At 38.4% G+C, this 5,524-nt stretch overlaps 2 non-coding genes across 2 annotated transcripts; one reads left to right on the top strand and one right to left on the bottom strand.

Moving 5' to 3' along the window:
* Nucleotides 1-1,165: 1,165 nt before the first annotated feature.
* TRNAV-CAC (transfer RNA valine (anticodon CAC)) lies at nucleotides 1,166-1,237 on the top strand. Its single transcript has one exon. It is a non-coding gene; the product is annotated as a tRNA-Val (tRNA).
* A 4,215-nt stretch (nucleotides 1,238-5,452) lies between these two features.
* On the bottom strand, nucleotides 5,453-5,524 carry TRNAV-CAC (transfer RNA valine (anticodon CAC)). Its single transcript has one exon. It is a non-coding gene; the product is annotated as a tRNA-Val (tRNA).

Genomic DNA, 5,524 nt, shown 5'->3' with positions numbered 1-5,524 from the left:
ACTGACTGTTATATTTCTCTCTTGTGTCTCCCCTGATGATGTGAGTTTTACACGAAAGTGCACTTGGGAACTTATCGTGTTTATTTTCCCTGTGAACTCATAAGAATATACTTGATCACGTGCAAAATTGCGATCCTTTTCAATATATATATATATATATATATATATATGTATATATATATATATATATATATATATATATATATATATATATATATATATATATATTGTTACGGAACACGTGTGTTTGTGCTCACATGTTCGTGTATATTACGTGTGTGTGTCTTTGTGTATAGAGATGTCTTCCTCTGAGAATGGTTCGGAGCTTCTGTTCCCACCAAGCGTTAGGCTTAATTTTGAGACCAGATGGTCATTTGTCCTTGAGCTGTCAATCAAGAGGAGGGTGAGCTGCCCAGATGTGTGTCGCTAGAATACCCCAACCAATCACGAGTGCTCTGAGTCCCATAGCCAATCAAGGGTGGCGTTATAGCCAGCAGGGCGGAGACTCTTCTTTGTAATATATACCCATGACACCCGCTGAGTCGCTCTCTCTCTCTCTCTAGGCCAGCGAGTTAGGTGGTCTACCCTGTCGTAAGCATGGAAACCTGTAAGCCCTGCTGTGCTGTAAGCCTGTAAGCCCGTTATAATTATCAATGTAGTGTTATCGAAGAACTGTCCATAAAGGAAAGAGATCTCCTGGCTTGAAATCTTATCTGGAATGTTAACTCATGTACCAATGTTAACGTAAATGATTCATGCCTGATTTATGTGCTTATCTTTGCACACTTAGATTCTTCCATTATAAGTAGATTTAATGTAATGCTGGTCTTTACTTCCATCCCATAACTTTATGATTATGTTATCCCGTTGTGAAACAAGGATCAGTGGTATTTGTAACTTATATGTTACTGGCGACCTAGTCTGAATAAGGAGTTCGTAACAATATATATATATATATATATATATATATATATATATATATATATATATATATATATATATATATATATATATATATATCCTTCAGTATGTTTCCTTTCGATACTGAGGAACAAAAGAAGGAGCCAAGCAAGTAAATTTCGTCAAAGACATCTCTCTTTTCTTAACGCTGCCTCGCAAACATTTTCATTAATTCAAATTGAAGAAACAGACGTATTTTTCTATTGTCTGGTTAGCTCAGTGGTAGAGCGTGAGTCTCACACACTCAAGGTCGTGGGTTCGAGACCCACACCAGACATATTTTTTGTCTTTTTCTTGTTTCATTTTGTCCGCATCACATGTTTGCAACATTCAGTATGTTCGTCCAACGTTATAGTGAAGATCTTCATAATGAATTGGGGTTTTCGACCTTATCTGAAAGGATCAGGTCTACCAAGACGTCCTTGAAATCTTCCAGAAGCTTCTGGCGATCCTCCTCCAACTGCTGGGCACATCAGAGTTAACATGGGCCGGACATCGGTTGTGGAACGACTTAATCTGCTTCCGGTAGTTAGCAGGGATGATAATGAGGGCTCTGACCTCATACCAGGTCAGCTTAGTTCCAGTCTATTGCTTAGTTCCAGTCTATTGCTTAGTTCCAGTCTATTGTTTAGTTGCAGTCTATTGCAACGAAATAAAAAAGTAAAACATTTTTTTGTGGAAAATTGAGAGGAAAACACGACAGGAACATGGAGATTTACCCTGTGGTTATTTTGCCGGCTAGTCGGCAACGGTCGGTCAAACACTATTTTGCCGTGGTAATCTCAGTACTTCATATAATACTATGTCACAAAATATGTTCTTGGGGGCGTAGCTCAGTGGTAGAGCACTCGCTTGGCATGCGAGAGGACCCGGGTTCAAACCCCGGCGCTTCCATTTTTGTTATTTGGGAAATTCATTGCTTTCAGTGTTATATATATATATATATATATATATATATATATATATATATATATATATATATATATATATATGTATATATATATATATATCGTCCGATCAGGGAAGTTAAGCATCGTTGGGTCTGGTCAGTACTTGGATGGGTGACCGTCTGGGAACACCAGATGCTGTTATCCCTGGGGATAGGGAAGAAAGTATACTTGCCACGTATTCCCTGTGTGGCGTACAAGGCGACTAAAAGGGTAGGGAGCAGAAGGCCGGAAATCCTTTACTCTCATTTTCAATTTTTCAAAAGACGGAACAGAGAAGACATAAAGATATTGTAAAGATGTAACTAATATAAGATATAAGAATGAATGGAAGATACGGATGTAGCTGAAACAAGGAGTAATGAAGATTAAGGTGCAATGAAAATTATTCTGCAGTGAAGATAAATGTATATGTTAAAATTTTGTATTGAACATCAAGAAGTAATGATAATGATGAGAGTGTAGTGACGATTAGGGTTTAGGGAGAGGTGACAATTGCCTTTACAATGATACTAAGGAGGTAACACAATGAGGAACACAAACTTTCCAAAGCTACGTTCAAGTCAGACTTTGAACTAAGTTCGGTAAACAGAAGGATGATGTTAAGATGAGAGTGTAGTGAAGAAGAGTATAGTGATGATAAGGATGTTGTCAAGATAGGTTGTAGTGAAGATACGAATGTAGTGAAGATACCAATGTAGTGAAGATACGAATGTAGTAGAGATAAGGGTCATTAAAGAGTAAAGTTTATTCAAAATGATTATGTAGTGAAGATAAGAACTATTCTTAGTGAACATCAGGGAGTACAATGGTGATGGTATGGTAGAAATAACGGTGTAGTGAAAAAGAGGGTATAGTGAAGATATAATTTATTGAAAATACGCTTGTAGTGAAGATGATGTTGTAGTTTGTGAATATGATGTAGTGAACTTAACCTTATTGACCTGATCCCCCAAATCCTCCAAGCTACGTTCAAGGGCGGATCCAAAGCCGACCGAAAAGGTTATTTCTCTGTGTATTGTTAGTGGTGGTGGTGTGTGTAGGTGTGGGTAATGATCTATTTGCACTGTATTAGGAGGGTGTTTTACGCTCGTGGGGCCTCATGTAAAGACGTTGTTTGTGTGAGCGGGTAAAATCTAAAGCCTTCCTTGAAACCAGCTTAGTCAAGATGAGGTCATATGAAGATGAGGTTGTAGTGAAGATTATAGTAAGCCTTGCATAGTGAAGATAAATGGATTAAGGAGAGGAGATATAGTAAAAAAGATTATAGTGAACACAAAAGGATTCAAGCTAGGTGCAGGGTCGGCCTACGGGCTTGAACTTACATTTTAGGTCAAAATCATCACCAGTACACCCTGGCCAGCATTAAAGTTTATCCGTACACACACACACACACACACACACACACACACACACACACATAATTATATATAATATATATATATATATACTTATGTGTGTGTGTGTGTGTGTTGTGTGTGTGTGTGTGTGTGTACGGATAAACTTTAATGCTGGCCAGGGTGTACTGGTGATGATTTTGACCTAAAATGTAAGTTCAAGCCCGTAGGCCGACCCTGCACCTAGCTTGAATCCTTTTGTGTTCACTATAATCTTTTTTACTATATCTCCTCTCCTTAATCCATTTATCTTCACTATGCAAGGCTTACTATAATCTTCACTACAACCTCATCTTCATATGACCTCATCTTGACTAAGCTGGTTTCAAGGAAGGCTTTAGATTTTACCCGCTCACACAAACAACGTCTTTACATGAGGCCCCACGAGCGTAAAACACCCTCCTAATACAGTGCAAATAGATCATTACCCACACCTACACACACCACCACCACTAACAATACACAGAGAAATAACCTTTTCGGTCGGCTTTGGATCCGCCCTTGAACGTAGCTTGGAGGATTTGGGGGATCAGGTCAATAAGGTTAAGTTCACTACATCATATTCACAAACTACAACATCATCTTCACTACAAGCGTATTTTCAATAAATTATATCTTCACTATACCCTCTTTTTCACTACACCGTTATTTCTACCATACCATCACCATTGTACTCCCTGATGTTCACTAAGAATAGTTCTTATCTTCACTACATAATCATTTTGAATAAACTTTACTCTTTAATGACCCTTATCTCTACTACATTCGTATCTTCACTACATTGGTATCTTCACTACATTCGTATCTTCACTACAACCTATCTTGACAACATCCTTATCATCACTATACTCTTCTTCACTACACTCTCATCTTAACATCATCCTTCTGTTTACCGAACTTAGTTCAAAGTCTGACTTGAACGTAGCTTTGGAAAGTTTGTGTTCCTCATTGTGTTACCTCCTTAGTATCATTGTAAAGGCAATTGTCACCTCTCCCTAAACCCTAATCGTCACTACACTCTCATCATTATCATTACTTCTTGATGTTCAATACAAAATTTTAACATATACATTTATCTTCACTGCAGAATAATTTTCATTGCACCTTAATCTTCATTACTCCTTGTTTCAGCTACATCCGTATCTTCCATTCATTCTTATATCTTATATTAGTTACATCTTTACAATATCTTTATGTCTTCTCTGTTCCGTCTTTTGAAAAATTGAAAATGAGAGTAAAGGATTTCCGGCCTTCTGCTCCCTACCCTTTTAGTCGCCTTGTACGCCACACAGGGAATACGTGGCAAGTATACTTTCTTCCCTATCCCCAGGGATAACAGCATCTGGTGTTCCCAGACGGTCACCCATCCAAGTACTGACCAGACCCAACGATGCTTAACTTCCCTGATCGGACGATATATATATATATATACATATATATATATATATATATATATATATATATATATATATATATATATATATATATATATATATAACACTGAAAGCAATGAATTTCCCAAATAACAAAAATGGAAGCGCCGGGGTTTGAACCCGGTCCTCTCGCATGCCAAGCGAGTGCTCTACCACTGAGCTACGCCCCCAAGAACATATTTTGTGACATAGTATTATATGAAGTACTGAGATTACCACGGCAAAATAGTGTTTGACCGACCGTTGCCGACTAGCCGGCAAAATAACCACAGGGTAAATCTCCATGTTCCTGTCGTGTTTTCCTCTCAATTTTCCACAAAAAAATGTTTTACTTTTTTATTTCGTTGCAATAGACTGCAACTAAACAATAGACTGGAACTAAGCAATAGACTGGAACTAAGCAATAGACTGGAACTAAGCTGACCTGGTATGAGGTCAGAGCCCTCATTATCATCCCTGCTAACTACCGGAAGCAGATTAAGTCGTTCCACAACCGATGTCCGGCCCATGTTAACTCTGATGTGCCCAGCAGTTGGAGGAGGATCGCCAGAAGCTTCTGGAAGATTTCAAGGACGTCTTGGTAGACCTGATCCTTTCAGATAAGGTCGAAAACCCCAATTCATTATGAAGATCTTCACTATAACGTTGGACGAACATACTGAATGTTGCAAACATGTGATGCGGACAAAATGAAACAAGAAAAAGACAAAAAATATGTCTGGTGTGGGTCTCGAACCCACGACCTTGAGTGTGTGAGACTCACGCTCTACCACTGAGCTAACCAGAC

Source organism: Panulirus ornatus, chromosome 58 (assembly GCF_036320965.1).
Source record: "Panulirus ornatus isolate Po-2019 chromosome 58, ASM3632096v1, whole genome shotgun sequence".
NCBI lineage: Eukaryota > Metazoa > Arthropoda > Malacostraca > Decapoda > Palinuridae > Panulirus > Panulirus ornatus.
The sequence above is the reverse complement of the archived record's forward strand: the minus strand, read 5'-3'. Positions and strand labels throughout refer to the sequence as shown.